The sequence below is a fragment of the Anas platyrhynchos genome, chromosome 15 (genome assembly GCF_047663525.1).
Source record: "Anas platyrhynchos isolate ZD024472 breed Pekin duck chromosome 15, IASCAAS_PekinDuck_T2T, whole genome shotgun sequence".
NCBI classification, from domain to species: domain Eukaryota; kingdom Metazoa; phylum Chordata; class Aves; order Anseriformes; family Anatidae; genus Anas; species Anas platyrhynchos.
Genome location: NC_092601.1, coordinates 6,589,914 through 6,608,098, shown reverse-complemented (window position 1 = coordinate 6,608,098; position 18,185 = coordinate 6,589,914). Strand labels below are relative to the sequence as shown.

Sequence of the window (18,185 nt, the reverse complement as noted above, 5' to 3'; positions counted from 1 at the left end):
TCTGGGTCTGTTCCTGAGCTGGGTGCCATAGAGCAGCGTTTCTACTTTTCTCTGCTTCAGTTTACAAATTTCTCTGAGTGAACCAGTGTCCCAGTATATACCAGTAAAAAACATGTCTCCTATTAACAGATGAAGTTGCCTCAACTCTCCCTGGAACTGGCATAGCCGTGCTCCAGAGTCTCCCCTGTGCCCCAGTGCTCCCCGTTTGTTTGCTCAGCAGGCACAGTCATTAGCTCCGCAACCGCAGGCCTGCAGGAGCTGGCCAGATGTTCTTGGAGGCCAGGCAACACCACCCCGAAGGCCAGTTCAACCCACAGGCTTTAGCCATCCCTCTTTTAGGTTATAGGTCTTTAGCTACTAAAATACGTTATAGTTAGGTTAAAAACAAAACAAAACCAAACCAAAACAAAACCAAAACATAATCTTTTTACTTTTACTGAAACATTATGGAGCTGTCTTACTGTAGTAACTTTCTTGTACTTTTTACAAGTCAGTTTTAACCCTAACTGGGCCTTCAAATGTTTCCCCCTTTTTGCCAGCACTTTCAGCAGTCACGCTACTGTCACATTCAGTCTCTGGATGGACATCAGCAGTGGCAGTATCCACCGCTGGGTCACATCCCACGTTGGTGACACGTATGTAATGCTAGCAAGCAGACTTTGAATGCTGAGTCGAGACCTTTTAGTGTTTTACCCGTATTTGCACAGAAGCAGCAGTCTCTGCTGACATCTTGTGACAACACTGAGCAGTTGGCTGTATTTGGAAAGAAATGGTTCATTTCCATACATGCTACTTTTGGTATGGTTTGAAGAGAAGAGGAGACTGCCACATTCACTAGGCTGTAGCTGCTCTATTTTAAAGCCTACAGAATCGCACCTAGGAACTCCTGTATCCAAGACAGTAACTCACTGCATCTGGACACATATCCCAGCTGCTGGCCACCTAAAGTTAAAATGTCAGGGGATGGAAAATGTACTTTTAACCTTCCTTTTTTTAAAAAAAAATATAAATATTTAAATTAAAAAGCAAACAATTTTAACTGTTTTTACTCTTAGGAAATAGAGCAATGGTATTGGGTTTAGTTTATTTGTCACAAATGTTGAAATTATTAAACTCAATCAAAATGAATACCTGGGAATATAAATTGTAAGAGAAAAATAAATACCTTTGTGTCATGGCTTATTTCCTGAATATGACAGACTGACTAAGGATTGAACAACTGAACCAGACAGATTTCAGGACTGGTATAGGAAATGTAAATGAGGTTGTTCAGGAAACAGAATGCTACAGTTTTCTGTATCTCTTCAGTTCTTAACCCTCTCTCAATGACAACAGTTCCCCCCCCAAAAAAAAAAAAACACAAATCAGTCAATTCCATTCTGAGCACAAGATGAGCAACTTCAGTGAGATTCACCAAAGCATCGAACTTTGTGCAACAACAAAGTAGAAGAGATGAACTCTAACTTCCCACCTGTATTAGATTAGATCAGATCTTCCTTTCCTGGGGACTGTGGTGGCATTGTCCACTCCTGATCTACGAACGTATTTCCTCGTAGACTACTTGGAAACACCTGTAACTTTTCCAGGCCAAAGTACAAAGGCAGAACATCTGTTCTTAACAGTGGTGCAGGATCAGGTTGGTAGACTTATATGTGGGATGAACACTATTTTGGGATGGCTCCTCCATGGAAAGCAGTTAGCTAGCGGTCTGCAGGTTATATGGACTCAGGTACTCAATGGAAAGGAAGAGAAATGCAATGTCACACCACACTGAAACTGAAGCAGCATTGACAGACTGAAATCTCCTGTGACATGCAACCTAGTTTCCCAATCTATCACCTAAGAAAAAACATCTATCTGATCTTACAGGAAGCCTTCAGGTGCCATCACCAGTGAGGACAAGGCGCTGAAGCTGCTACTTGTAAAACCATCAGAGAAGAGGGAATATGAGACTGTAAACACACAAGTTTTCATCAGTTAATGAGTATCAGTGTATCTCTGTGTGTCAGCCAAGCTGTCACAGCTGTATTTATATTCTCAAGTCATCTCACAACAGTCTTGAGAATTAAAACGCATTTATTTCAGCACACCACCTCTACAGCCTGATCCTATTCCCATGTTGGTTTAAGTTAATGGGTTTAATCTGGAGCTGACCAGAGCTGATGAACAGTGAAGTGTTAAAAAGCAGCGTCTTAGTCCTTGCGGGAATTTGCTTCTACCACTCATTTCAAAGCTAGCTGGAAGACTCCTTGCTTGGGGTTGGAAGGATGGCAGGCAGCTCCCTGAAGAGCTTTTGGCTCATTATTTTACTGTTTTCATTTTTGCCAGGGACAAGGCAAACACTTGTCATGGAAGGCTGGGACTCTCCCAGTGTAGTGCTCCCTAGGTGTCGAAATGGATTTGTCTGCCAATAGCCGAACAGCACTTGCTAATGGCTGATGCTTCTGGACAACGCATCTGGCTGCTGGAGGAGCTGGCATATTTCTCCATCCAACCTGGGCTCCTCAAATATTTATAAGCTAACGTTGCCTGTAATGCCTGCAGCATACAGAGAGACTGAACTGAACTGCACTGTGGAGGAGTCTCTTTTCTACAGCCTGTTGGAGTTGGCTGCATCATCGCTGTGAAAGCCCTTTGGCATCATAAACCTTTTATTGCCACAGCTCCCACTTGACTAGTATTATGCAGTGAAGCATTTAATTATGCAAGAAAACACACAAAAATAATTTTATAACTGTCAGGCAAGAATCCACAGAAACAACAAACTTTGCTGGACTTGCAATAACAAGTCTTCTGAGCTACCTGCCTTTCTGTTTAGCAAGGCAATACATTACAGGTGAGGCAACAGCTGGAGCCAGCAGACTTGGAAGCTTCCTGTCCGTGACATCCCATGTGACAGGACCTTGATTTGGTCCTCAGTACTTCTGATAAAATGGAATATTTCTCTGTAAGATGGAACTGAGAGGACTAGGCCTGTTTCATTCAATGAAGAGACAAAAAAGAAATTGTTTCAATACAGCGTGCAGCATAAAAATTTTCCTTCTCAAACTCACAAATAATGCAGTATTTCATGAAAACAAAGGAAGGAAGAAAGCGCCTCAGGGTGCTCTCAGCCAACACAAATTAAGACGTTCACAAGCCTCTCTTCTAGATTCAAACCGCACCTACAGGACCACCTCACGTCCCGACATTCATTGCTTAGGTTGCCACTGGAATTTATGCAAACACCCAGGTGGCAGGACTCATAACTGTGAGTTGATTTTTGCTGAACAAGGCACAATATAAAAAAAACAACTCACATCAGTCAGCCCCCAATCACACGCTGGTCTGGAGGCATGCAGTAGCAGAGGGGTTGAACTGGCTGTCACTGAGGTAATGAGTAGGAGAACCACCACCACTGCCCGTGTCTTACAGGGAACTGCTCTGCCTGCCTTCTGTGGCTTGCCACAGATGAACCTGTTAGCAGCACTTGGTGTCAATAAAGCAGCTGAGGAGCAACGGCCTTTCTGAATGGGCTGATTAACAAAAAAAGGCCAGCATGATGTCTTTATTGTCCTACTGTTGTGAACACTTGCTTGCCACATGAGTGTACAAAGACACGATTGCTTCTTGAAACTAGGATTTGTTTGGGGTAGTTAGCCAGGTGGCTGTTACACCAGTTACTGTGTCCAGTACAGCTAACCAAAAGAAAAATCAAGCACCGCTCCCAAGCCCCTCCTGAGCACAAATCTAACCTTCGGAGTCTGCCCGGGGCTCCCTGTCCTGCTCTGCTCTTCACTGAAGTCCTTTCCTCTCCCTGGCAGCAGGACCCTGGCGGTACAGCTCTGTCACCATAACAACTGGATGGCTGTCTTATAATTCAAATGTCCCTCTCTAACTTCAAGGGCCTCCTCCTACACACGGTCTAGAGCTCATCAATCCTTCCCCCAGCACTTCTCCATTCTTTATTGGAGCAGTAACTCCCACACCCGCTCTTTCTGAAGCTGCCTCTCTGCCATTTTATTTCCAAGAAGCCTGATGAACCGTGTACTCGCCCATTTGGGAAAAGAATTGAATTCAATACAGGTAAGCCTTCGTCTTTTCAAAGACCAGCTAACCCTGTGATTAACCCCAGTGTCTTGGGTTTGCCTGTGGGAACGGCTGCCCCAAAGAGTTCAGAAAATAATCCCACGGAGAGCAAGCTGCTCACACAGCAAATCCCCTTGTAACTCCTAGTTCCTTTGGAATTTAGACAACATGGCAATAATACAACACTGGAGGCTTGTGGAAAGCAGCATGTCCCCCCAAAATGACAAATGCCACCCCCAAAATCTTACTTAGCCACTAATTAATTCTGTGACCTCAGACTAACTGATAGCCATTTCTGTACTTCACCACCTCCAATGGCAGCGTTCCTATTCAACTGCCTCAGGTTGAATAAATGATTTAACTAAACCTCCTCAATAGCTCATTTAGAGATTGAATAATTTTCATCACATTTTCTTTCATTATATGCAGAGATTTCAGCCTGCGCTGTCAGCTACAACCTGCACAAGCACTGCAAGTCAATACAAATATTTTCAACTAATTTGGAAATTAGGTTAAAATGTGATTACCCTGTAAATAGCACTGCTACATAAGAAATGAAGATACGATATAAATTAATGCTTGAAAAGCATTCTGCAGTGCACATCATCATAAATGGGAATTTCACCAAACTCACTGATTAACTGCTATCACGACATGGCCACCCAACAGCTATATGCCCAGATGTAATTTTGCCCTGTTAACTTCTCTAGTGCTGTGCTTTCCCTGAGCAGCCACTGCACGTCACTGTTGTTCCATTGAGAAGACTGAAAAGAGCCTCGTTAATAAGAGCAGCTTGCAGGACTCAGGGAGTCTCTCTGCATTTTCAATCAAGGGAAGAAAATATCCTACAAACCAAGGGATGGAGCTGACTGAAGTCAAGAGCAATTTTTTTTTTTTTTTTTTTTTTTCCCCCAGGACTGAAAGGAGGCCATACCTGTTGCTGTTTTGCTTTCTCGTTTGCATGTGCAAATAGACTTTCTCCATCTCTGCTCTTTAGAGGTGTAAAAAGAGACTGGCTGTTAGCCAGGGATGTGGAACTGGTTGCTCTCTGTAGGCTCTGAGGGTGAATTGCCACAAACAACAAAACCCCTGGAACCTGAGTTCTGCATCATGAAGACAGAAAGGAAAAGATACGAGATGCTCAGATGGCACCGTAAAAGCCACAGCATGTATACCCACTTAGATTTCTTTTGTTCAAGTGAAGGGGAAATTCTGGACCATTGCATAGCAACTTTAGAAATAAAGAGCTTGAGAACTTGACATGATTTTTAGGTATAAAAAAGCAGCTGCAACCAGGGAGCTGAATGATATTTTAGAAGCATGACGTTCCCAAAGAAGCTGTGTGAACACCTCTGTCAAGCCACATCAGCAGACTAACACTAAGCTCCTCCTTCTTGTCCTAGCCACAGAAAATGCAGAAATATTCCCAGCTCCTCACAAGACTTTTTCCCAACCTTTCAGCAATTGCCACATCATCAGGTTGCAATGGGGAGTTTTAATTCTTTTTTCAATAAAGTTTCATACAAAATCAGTTGGAAGAGAAATGAAACAGCCAACAAAGACAATTCCTTTAGAAGGCAGAAAGGAAAAGGCTAAAGGATAAAACTGAAAATAAAACATGAGAAGACTTTAAGGGGAATTAACATTAGAAGAGAGATATAAACTGAACAGAAAACGATTTAGCAAGTAGGGCCCGTGTGGGATCTTCTGTAACACTCAGCCCATTAAAAGCAAATAGTTCCCTATCCATGGGCTTTCATATTGTGCTTGCAACCTGCCAGTGGCAGCCGTGCTTACTGAACCTGCTGCTGCAGCCAGCCTGGTTGCCCCTGGCCCACGAGCTCGCCTCACGGCAGGCAGTCCCTGTAGGGTCGTGAGGAGGGGGCTGCCCTTCGAGTGGTGGTGACACTGAGGTGCCCCGTCAGCAGGCTCCTGCCAGGTTTACTCGTCTCACTCCAGCTTCAGTGTGGAGGAGCCGTGCTGCTGCAGCCCACGGCGAGTCCCATGGTGCTGGGTTTTTCCTGATGCTACTCCCCTGAGTGAGCACGATTACAGGTGCTTCACAAAGGCTTTCCCACACCTTCAGTCTACAGAAGAGGTACAACCTGAGAAAAGCATTCCTGTCATTTTCCCTAGTGCCCTGCTAAGGATGGCAGGAATCAGGTGCTTACTTTGTAAGGCTGAGGCCTGGCATTCCCTGCGCTGGGACCACGTGCACGGACACCCAAATTCCTGCATCTCTCTGGCAGTGTTAAGTGGCTAATCCTCTACGTGCTGGACTGGGGTGCTGCCGTTGATCCTCTGCCACAGAAAGGAAGAAAATTCCAAAAAGAAATTATCCTGAGGCCTCCAGCCATGATCTTAATCCTTTGAGAAGCCTAAAATCAGGCCAGAATTCTTCATGCAGCAAAAGAACAAGGAGGTTTTGTTTCTGAGGTTGCTAAAGCAATGTTTATTTCATAAGCCCAGATCCACAAACATGAGAGGAGAAGAGATCATACTGCCAGAGGGAAGGAAACCCTTTCCTGAAGCAAATGACTGGGCTGTAACACTGCATCCTACAGAGACAGGGATGATTTATAAAAGAGAAAATATACACAGCTTGGCGATCAAAATAGTTGCCTCAAGATTGCTGAGCTGAGTGAAGAAGTGAAGGGACACAGAAGTGAATCAAAGTCCAGAAATGAAGGCAGAAGACTGCAAATATCCATCCTTCTTCAGACTCTGAGAGAAAATAATATTACCTTTGCCTGCAACTTTTGTTCTCGGGTTTGTGTGTTACTCCTGGGCTGCTAAGGGATGTGTTGTTTCAGGTGCCTGGGTCTCTGCTTTGTGGTAGCACGCGTTGGTCAAGACACTGCCTGCTGCTGTACTGCCCTAAGTACACTTGACCTGCGGCTGTTTTCTCTCCTACAAATAACAGATGAAAGAAATCTAACCCAAACGACAGGCCGGGTTCTCCTCTCAGGCAGAAGCCTCGGCAGAGCAGGTGGGGCCCTGGGGAGTCAGCACGGCTGTGTAGTGGTGTCCTGGTGCCCGTAGGCCCCTGAGCCTGATTGTCTGCAGGTCCCTGCCCCAAGCAGGGAATTACCATCTAAACCAGAAACACCCGTTTTTACCAGACAAAAAGATGTAGTGGATGCTCTGTGAGTGCACTTTTTAGCCAGGCAGCTCTGAGCAGATCCTGTTTCCTTGCAAATACCACACTGCAGAAGGACTGGAACCAGGGAAGCCAAGCCTGGCTCTGACCCGCCACCATCAACTGTTGTCTCATTAATTGCAAGATTTGCTTTTATTTTATTTACCACATGAGCCCAAATGGAAGCCTGAGGATCTATTTGCAGATCCAGCTATCTAAAGCTCTTCAGCATACATGCTTGTAGGTCCAGCCTTGTATTATTTAGAGCTTTTGCTTGTTGTTTTAGGTTTAATGTGTTTGCTCTCTTGATGGCTCCGTCAATATACATTCTGCACTGAAAAAGTTAAATGTCAATATATATATAAAAAAAGACAGGGCCAAAAATACCCATCCAGAGTGTGGAGATTGAAAGCAAATTGTAGCTTTGTCAATAGTGTGTTTGGAAGCATTTTAAGTAGTGAATCACTTGATGCTAGCTATTGTAAATATTGGTTTAAAGGCGCTATAAAATAGATGGTGCATAGTTAAACCTTCCTCCAAATCCTGATCTATTTACACTACATCACTTAGTTACCTCAGACCCAAAGGACCACTGAAGGTAACAGGAGTCTTTACCAAGTCCTCTTCCAGCTTGCTGTAGATTCAGAATATGGACATAATCTTGTGGTAGGGGTGCAGGATGTTTCTTACAGTTTTCATGACATTAAGCATACAGCACTCCAGAACATGCCGTTCATTTTTATTTAGTGCCAGCAGAGAAAAATTGTATGGAGTGACTACATTCAAAAAAGAGTATCGCTCCATACCCTACCTGCCCAGCCTTTCATGTATGGTTAGACACTGAAAATGGTATTCATCTCCCATTACAAAGCATAGCATGGGACACGGTGACTGAGGTCTGAATCCTGAGCAGACTTGGACCGAGTATGACTTTGAGCAGCAATCAGGTGAGTCTGTTTGTGCAGAGTCCTTCACTGAATGCTGGATTCAATCAGTAAAGCATTTGAGCTGTGATGCCAAAACAGTGAACCTGAAAAATGATTAATGTAACTTCTGCCCAAGTCTAGCCCTCACGCTGAAATCTGAAGGAATTCTTTATCACGTTGGCACTAGTCTCTACAAAATCTGTTCTTATTACGTCTTCTCAGTGACATGTAACTGTCCCAATATCTGTACCTTAGATTAAATCCTGATTTAGATTCCAAGGCTCACTTCTGAGGGCAAGATTTCACAAAAGGTTTCACCACAGCCCAGCCAGAATTTCTAAGGATTTACCCTTAAGGATGCATTTGGAAAAGGCTGTCCAGCACTGCCTAGCACTGTCCACTGCTCTTTATTTTATTTTTTAAATGTAGATAACCTAAATAGGAGAAAAGGTTTTAGTTATGGCCAGTGCCTTAAAGTCTGGCTGAAGAAGTTCCTAAAGAATAAAAAGGAAAGGGAAATCAGAGTTTTGATGTTGTTGACCTGAGTGGGCCTACATGTATGCAGGTAGGTTTGGAGAGCTTTGCATGAAAATCCATTCTTCAGTTTTACAGCACGAACCTGATCCAGCCCAAACCTTATGACACCTTGATCTTTGCCTGGAGTACTAGTACATGTATGCTTTCTCCACATGGGGAAAGGAATTTAAGAGGAAAAAAATCCAACAGGAGCATCATTCATGCTCATTTGCTTTTCCTGTAGCTGTCTATTTTACTGTGTCTGCATTTTTACCCCGTCTTCCTGTTTTCCCCCCATCTTTTTCCCAATGAATAAATTGAAAACAATTCTGCCGTGGGCAAGTCTGGAACCTGTCTGGTTCTTAACCTGTGGTTTCCATCACAAGGAAAACTGTGATTAAGGGTGACAGGGCCCTTCGGAGACTGGAAGGTGAGATGGCAGCTGGAGAAGGAAATGACAGGCCTCTAGAATTATCTGCTCCCATAGAACAGGTGTCGGCAATCGCAGAGAAGGCAATGCCTGAAAGTTTCAGTGCTCCAGGCGGCACTCAGAGGGGAAGATGTGTCTGCAAAAGGGCATGTTCACTCAGTTACAGAGTGCATGTGTTGTGCTAAATGTCCTTAAATCCCTCTGGTAATGCAGCCGTCTGTAACAATAAATAGCAAATAACTATTGTCTCCTCTGGGACTACAGCTATCATGCTTCCAAATAGGAGTCATCCTGCTCTGTGTGGAGGTGTAAGAGATCATATATTTACCGTAAGTTCTAAGGAAAAATGCACATAATTTAACCTGCAATCTTAGATTGCTTCTGTTTACACAATTTTGTTTAAAATCAACACTTAAAAATCCCATACAACGGACTCCTCCCAATTGCTCTAAGTTTTAAACACCTGAGAGGTAAGAAATGCTTTTGTGTTAGAAGTGAATGGTGTTATTATTCATCTCCTTCCATTTGCCGTCCTGCCCTCTTGTTTCCAGGGTCCTTTAATCCCCCCCCAAGCAGAGATACAATTTAAAATCCTTCAGTGTGCAATTTTTGTGATTGGTAGGAATATAAGACCATGGATAGAGCTAAGAACTGAGGAATCAAGCAGTTTATGTACATACATAATCTTTTAAGGGTGAACAGCAGCTCACCTACTTTGTTTTAAAATATTCGTGAATATCTCTGGAAATGAGAACATCTAATAATAGCAAATGGTTTTATAAGCTAAGCCAAGACACTCAGTGTCTTGAAAGTATTTTACAACCATGAACATAACTATTCTTCATGATTCACCTGTAAGGTAGCTATCATTATGTCTCTTGTTCAGATGTGGAAAATGGTACCCAGAGAGACTGCAAAACTCAAATAAGTAACATACGGTAACAGACTGGCAGGATTAAAGCAAAAAAAAAAAAAAAAGGCCTAATAAATGACAATTATTACCTTCAGCTCACTGCCTGAAATTATCTGAATACTAACATCCCCCCAAAAAACCCCAGACCACCCTTCACCCCAAAACAGAGAGGCAGAACACCCCTAAGAAAGATACCAGTAGTTCAGAGGCTGTACTGAGGTTTTCTAAGCTGGTCACAAGTCTCAAACCAGTCTCAAGCCAGAATAAAAGAATCAGAAGCTCTCCAAAATCTCACATTGTCCCCCATTCCCAGTTATCTGACAGTTTCTTTTACATGTAAACCAGTATTTCTATCCCAGATCTGGGAACAGAATTGAGCAACATAGATGCCTGTTACTTGATTGCTGTTTCCCAATTAGGTGTTTGAACTCTCCAAAGGTTGCAGGGATTTAGAATCTGAATGGTAATGTACAATGGTTTCCATGGTTTTGAAGCAGTCTTTTAGAGACACAAAACCTATTAGATGTGTTGCTAGTAAAGAATGTCTTACTGATCACTGAGCAATGGTGTACTACCAAAGGTCCTCAAGAAGCATGTCACACACACAGTTAAAAGCTGAATTTTGCAGGACATCTGGTGAAGGACAAAACTAGTCTTCCCAGAAGCTGGTAAAAGCCTTCTAAGGTTACTGAAGAGGCCTCAGATTAAGTTACTCATTTAAACCCTTCTTCCAAAAAAATGTTTTTCCTCTTAAGAGCCTTGTATTCTAGAATCACAAACTAGGGAACAGTCCTAGATAACAATCACAAGTTGTGTGGAGTGTAACTTAGAATTCCTGTGCACTTCATCGATGTAATGCATTCGGTCCTTACAGTTCCAAAATCAGCGTTTCATTAGAAACGCTGTCATTAGAAAGATGAAGGCCTACTCGGTGTCTTTTCCCGTGCCTCTGTAACAGAAGTGAAAAATGGTTTCCTTCTGGCTAGAAGTCTCTCATGTCCACTGTCATGCTCGTCTCAGACATCCAAACAACCAATAACTCCTTCCTTTCCATGGGATGAGGATATCCTTTCCACTCAAGTCTGCCTTCAGGAATGGATCTCCCAAATTATGCCTTTACCTTACATGAAAGTGCTTCTGTCTGTAGTTGTATGGAAGCACTGAGCATTTGTTTCTTCATCACACTTTCTAACAGCTTGTGATCAGCCAGCACACCCACTTGGTGCCAAAAGCCAGTCACAGAACTGTTCTGTTCCAGACACCACAGCCAAAACCTCCTCTTCTATCTGTCCCCTTTCTGTTTCTGTCAAGGCATTTGGAGCAAATACTTTTGGCTCTGGATCTGAATCACTGTGACTCCTTGTCTGCCCTGAGATACATCATACCGCACCTCCAACCACACTGTACTTAACCAGAAGCGAGCTGCGGTGTTGCCTCTCTGCAGACTCAGGTCATCGCTCATCATAACCCGATGAGGATGATTTACTGCATTTCTTATGGTTTCGTGGGGGCTCTGCTTCAAATTTCTAGAAAACCTGCTCTACTGATAGGAAACAGCTAGTTGATGATGCTTGGTGCCCAGCTTGACTTTCCCCTTCTTCACTCCAAAGAAGTCCCACCAGAAGTTAACAACCACACACCAAACACCTTTTCGTGACGGTCCCTTTCTTTGCTGACTCACAGCTCGTTGGAACAGCTTCCACCGTTTTTCAGGAAGAACTCCTGACATCAGCATCTTCTGTCTTGTCCCTGTAAATATATATTTGCTTTTTTATCTGTATATGTCATGTTCAGCTGCACACACAGAATCAATACTTGCTTCAACTGCTTCCATGCTTGCATCGTTTTATTTCTCTGGAAACTCAGTGCTTCTTATGCCCTCCTCCCCCCCCCAGTCTGTAGTCCTCTTGTTCTCTCCAGACATTTGCTTCCTCTTAAGCTCACTATATCGCTGCTGTAGCTGAGATTAGACGGTTTCTGTCAGTTTTATTTCCATGTACTGCATTCCACATAGTGGAGAGGGTCCCGTGTTTTTCAGAGCAAAGTGTCTTGCTATTAAGAGAACTATTTGCTCAAAGGTCACCATGTGCACACAGGCCAGCCTGTGCTTCTTTCAGAGACTTCCTTTCTGCATTTTCTTTTCTCTTGAAGTTTTTCATAGTTCCTATATCTAGGTACACTGAAAAAGCTTGAGAGGACTGTGCCTTCTTGGGAGATTCAGAGAGCCACAGGAGGCAGAGAGGGGACATGGACTATATCCAGCCTTTTTTTTGACCACATAGGCTGTCATCTCAGCCTGATTCTTCTCAGGCTTCTGAAAACATCTCATTTACAAGGGGTGGGCTGCAAGGCTTAGAAGGGGTATTAGCACAGGCAGTTCCACTACAAGAACATGACGTGTCTTTCCCTCCCATGCCCTCCTTGCCTTCCTGCTGATTGCTCCTAACCCCCACAGAATCACTTCCTATTTTCAGCTTTTTCCAGTAATTTAGCACATACCTTCCACCGCCTTCCCTGTTCCCACACCAGTCTCTTTCCTACGCACTTTCTGTGGCATCCTCCTCCACTCCCCTTCACTGTTACATCTCGCTGTTTATTTTATCTTTCTTTTTTTTTTCCTTCTATAATTTTAATGCTCCCTGTGTTTCACTTTAGCTCTTCTTTACTTCTATTATTGCTTATCAGGTTTTGAACTACATAGGTCTTAAAAATCTTAAAGTGATTAAATTATATCCATATATTGTATATTATGATTAAACTCAGATGAAAACTGAATATTGTAATGTTTCAATGTAAATGCCTTGTCAATGGTATCAAAAAGATCAACTTTATCTTAAAGTACTTTAATCAGTACTACAGTTGGGAAGAAGAGTAATCATTTAACAAGACTCACAGGTGCGTGTGTGTATATATGTACATACACACAGATCCATATGCACATACACTCAGAAATAAAACACATGAGGCAGACATAATTGAGTGAACTGTTAAACTCATGGGAGCAAGACGCTTTCCTAGATGTTTACAGTACATTGAATTGTCCACAAAGACAAATATTCACATCCACGTGCTGGCTGGAAACTGCACTTGTGCTGTTTAATGTCTTATTGGAATAGGCAAGAATGTTTCTGTCCTTTTAAAACACAGGGACAGAGGCAACCACCCAAAATCTCCTCTCACTGTGCACCGAGGCGTAATTTTATTAGTCTGCAAGGAAGGTATCTTTCACATGGTCAGATAGCTCTCTAAATCCCTCTCTTCCCTCCCCCCCTGCTTTTTTTTTTTCTTTTCTGATCCACCACATTTAAGACCAAAACCAAAGAAAAGCATCCAATCTAATTCTGTAAGGCTCCCAAACCATGGAGACCAACAATACTGGGATGAGATGTGGCCCCAGAGAGCAAATCATTATACGTGTATGTAAGAAAAAGTAAACCCCACTGATTCTTGTTTACTTTGGCTAGATACCAGTATCCTGAAACAGTGTCAGGGAGATAACGGGGAGAGATCCTCACATATTTTGCCTCAAAGAGCTTTTCCAAATATTTTGTGTTGATTTTCCCTTGTGCGTAAGCAGTTATACAGTTGACTTGCCTAATGTCTATATTAATTTTGGTACGTTTTTAATTAGCAGATAGCTAATTAACGTAATATAAGGTTATCTTGTTAAATGTTAATTGGATATGTAAACATTCTTTACAAGTTAATATTCGGAGGAAAAACATGTAATATGCATTTGCTGCCTGTGTCATTCTGAATTAATTACATGACAGCCAGATTTATCCCTTCCCAACTTGAGAACCCTCAATAAGTACTCTTTAAAGAATCAATTGATACTTAATTAATATGTACTGGCTGTCCTATTTAATTTAAATGAGTTCTTTCAACAAGTTACAGTGTTGCAGAAAGACACAGCATTCCCCCGGTGACACGGAGCATTTTCTGCTGAGAGCACACGAGGGTGCTGTGAGAAAAGGCTCGGTGCCGCCGGCCCATATTTCATCAGTGGGCACACAGCCTCCTCCTTTCTTCCTATCAAAAACAAAAGCTACCCACACAGAAATCTTTATGAAAGTTGCATGTACTGTGCTGTATCTCATTCCGTGGGGCTTCATATTGCTCGGGGCTCTGTGATAGCTCCCTACCTGGATGGTGTTTATTACATTAGATGATGAGGTCAGTAACCTTCTCCCCCGATCAGGTAGGGAGCGAGGTCCACATTCCTTCACTCCCCTTTTATGTTATCTTCATAACATCCACTGATGAGATACGTGTAGATTTAGCTCATTGTTTCGGTGCATTGATATTCCTAGCTACAGGAGAACAGCATGATTGAGTCCCTGAGGGGCTGAATTCTGGGATGGATGCATGGCAACGATGTTCACGTATAATTTATTATGTGTATGAAATCCTTAACATCAGCAAAATGGTCGCAGAGTTTGCCTTCCCTTTCATCATGCAATAAGGGTGTTAATGAATAAGAAACATCTCTGCATGCTGCAGTTTAACACATTCCGTGCCCAAGCAGCGGCAACAGGGATCTGAACAGCTAGTCTGTCTGCCCAGCTACTGATTTCTTCTGCTATCTGGCTGCTGCAAATGACTATGGTTTTAATTTCTAGAGGGCTTTATCTCCAGCAATCCCTAAGCACTTTATAAATAACAATTAACTACCACCATGCTTGTGTGGTAGAGGTATTACAGGCAGGTTAACTGAAAAACTAAGGTGAATTTTCCTGCCAGAAGTCACAGTGTGATACAACAGCAGCTCCCAAGAACTCTGACTCAGTTTCTCTAAACACAAGACAACTCTTCCTTGTACAGGTAGGTGCACTCACAGTCCTCTCTCAATGACAGGTGACCTGTCATGACAGAAAAAATAAAACCCTATGAATTCATACTGGACCCTGTAAGTGAGGGCCTGGTCTGACTCTCTGAGGTCAATACAAAAGATCCTTTTACCCTCATCTGGTTTCAGAGAGAAATGCTGAAGATTAAGGGCCAGATTTTCCTAAGCACACAGACCCTGGGCCTGCAGGAACTTCAGGGGGAGTTTTAAGTGCTCAGCCTTTCCAAAACCTCATCCAAAGGCTTGCCCACAGTCACACAGGCCATCTTCAGTGTTACGGCAGCAGTAAATCTCTCCGATTGTCTTGTCTCCAAGCTTGCTAGTGTTACTAAATTTTTCTCTAAGGAGCTTTGCTCCAGTTGTTGTAGCTGAGGAAGCTGTTCTTTCAGCTTGAAGCAGCTGAAAGAATCTGAATACCTTGTATTGTAATCACTAAATACCACTTTTCTACTGGATGTAAGCAGAACACCTATTTTTAGTTAAAAAGCTGCTGTTAGGTTACACAATATCTTTTATGGCTAAGTAATGCAGCAAGCTGGCACAAACCAAATGGTACTTGACTGTTTGCAAATTGAACAGCAACACAAGCAGCAGGTGGTCACTCATCTCCAGGCTTTCATGACGATCACCACAATAACAGCTACAATAATAATACTAAACAAATAACATTCAGCAATCTATTTTTTTTCTTTTATTTTCTTTCCTTTTTTATTTTTTATTTTTTTAAGAGGGTTTTTAATACTGAAGACTCACTTTTACAATCCATTTTCAGACAGTTACTACCTGTAGCTTTAAATTTATTATCACTTTTTCTATTTTCCTATTGTGGAAAGTTAGAATTAGTATCCCTGTTGTCAAGGCCTTTAGATCAGCTACATACCTGGAGCTCCAGGGTGCCTCTTTATTGTACATCACTACTGCACCAAGTTTTGTCTAGAGAGAATTTTTTAGTCTTGTAAGCCCTGAAAGTAGGAAGGCACGGCCTACTTTAAAACATCCAGGAATCATGACTAAGAATTGCTAAAATAGGCATATATGACAGCACTATTCTTACTGAATTTCTCCCAGCTTCACTAAGTATTTAACTTATCTATTTAACTTTCCGATGTCTATAACTCTAGGCAGGGGAAGAACTGAATATTCACTTACTTTGGGACATTTTATAGACTGTCTCTGTGTAGATATCTGTGAAGAAATCAGATTATCATGGAGCAGCCAGGAATTTTAAACTGGAAACTGGAAGTTAGGCTGCGAAAATCTCGATGCCCAGAAATGCTGAAAATGTGCCTACCTCCATTAATACTGGCCTATCTTTTATTATTGTTATATTATTATGACTACTTTTATTATGATTACTTTTATTATTATTACATACAGCCAGACTGCTATTTCTTTGTCCCCGCTAAAGAGCACCAGTGACCATGAGGACTCCTCAGGGCGGAAGGTGCTGGTCAACGCAGAGATGGCCCAGCCTGCCCCTGAATCAGGCTGAATGCAGTTTTCGTAGTTCTTACCATTAGGCACTTCAAATGTCTGCCGTTAGATTTACTGTGGGGAGAGATTGCCTCTACAGTCATTTATTCTAACAGGACACTGAGAGCATATCAGTTACAGACCAACAGACATTGGTCCCTATGTGACAGTTCCCACGTGCTTGTCAGACTCCCGTCCCTGCTGATGCTGATGTGCACTAACAGCCCAGTACAGGAGGATCCAGCACTGTAATAGCATTAACTGCTTGGTTAAGTCCACCCATGTGGTGAGGATGACACTGGTGCAGAATGAAAGGTCTGAGATAAATGGCAGCTCAGGTGGAGAAGGAATAAAAAGAAGCTGATAAAGGGAAATTCTAAAAGAATCTTCTGGGTCTGGAGGAAAAGGGTGAAAGCAAACATTAAGAAAGCAAAGCCAACGGAGGATGTTTCTCAACAAAATTTAGTTTTATGTGCACAGTAGTATTTATATTGTGCATAAAAGCCTTCCCAGGGGTGCTACAAGGCTTACCCTAGAGTAATGCAACACCTAATTATCACTATTAGAAAACAATGAAAGATGATATTAATGCCAAACATATAAAGCAGTTACAAAGTTTAATTTTTAATCATTCTCACTGCATTCCCATGAAATTTCAGATCCCCAGAAGCAAACAGCATACAAATGCATCCTAACAAGTGTAACATAGCAGTTTACTTCTGTTAGAAACAAGCTACTCCTTCATCTGAATATTGTTTGCCCCAAAATATGCTTCCAGGAGTCCTATGACTATGAATTCATGCCAAGTATCTTTTGTTGAACAAAAGAGAAAAGACTATATTGAAAAATATTCAAATGTTGTTTGAACTGTTTGAAACTGGATTTCCCTGATCCACTAAAAATTAAAATCTGTACAAAACAGGTTAATATAGGATTTTCGGTCTGAGGCTCTGAAGTAAGAGCGAGCAATCAGAGATGCAGTTCCGGAGCACACAGATGGGACACATCCACATGTAACACAACTGCTGCTTTTGCACACACCTGGTTGGTGTAACGAGCACTTGGTACCAACAAAAACTAGCCATTATTATAAAGCAGGGAAAAGAATTAAAAAGATTTACTGACCGCCCTTGAAAGCAGATGCCATGGGATTGCAGATTACCAGCAGGCCAGCCTGAAAAAGAAACAGATATTGTACTCTTCCCTGTGTAACATACACGGAGATTGCCGAAACTGCTCTCAAAGAACTGTAATTCCCAGAACTGACAACCCCAAAGATCATACAAATACTTAAAGTGAAGCATTAAACAGGGTCTTGTCGGCTGAGTGGCATGTCTGTTAAACCTTCTAAAGCAACACAATCAACTACTGTCAGAAAATTCAGATTCATATTTGTGTCAACATTTGTGCTCTCCAGTGTCAGCTGAGATATCCTCTTCTATGCTTGTCTCCTGAAATGATTAGTAGACCTTGGGAGAGTGAAAGCTATTTTTTGTGAGCAGCTGGTTCTGATATTGTAAAATGAATCCACTACGCATTCCTCTCAAATCTAGTGACAGGTGGGATTTAAATCAAACATGTCTGGCATTTCATGGAGAAGGGAAGAAAGTAGGGACTTCTACACCAAAGGCTGTGTTTTTCAAAAGCTCTTCCATCTCCGAGGCAGAGAGGGATCCAAAGCGCCCACATAACCCCCTTCCTGGAGTCTAGCACTTCGCTTCAGGAGGTAGGAGTTGTGTCGCTTGCCCCAGCCTTGCTGTACACCACTGAGTTTGGTCCCTGCCTCCAGAAGGGGATAACACAGAGGTGGGTTAGCAGATGGGCTGGAGCCATGCTTATGCCTGCCTGTGTAGGGCTGAGGGAGCACATTT

The 18,185-nt window shown here is 42.5% G+C and overlaps 1 long non-coding RNA gene across 1 annotated transcript in view; it reads right to left on the bottom strand.

The window, feature by feature from the left end:
- LOC119718454 (uncharacterized) overlaps positions 1-18,185 on the bottom strand; it is a 45,368-nt gene that overhangs the window by 3,620 nt on the left and 23,563 nt on the right. Inside the window, exon 2 of the long non-coding RNA XR_005269589.2 lies at positions 17,440-17,488. This is a non-coding gene — a long non-coding RNA (uncharacterized lncRNA). The remainder of the gene's footprint in view (positions 1-17,439; positions 17,489-18,185) is intronic.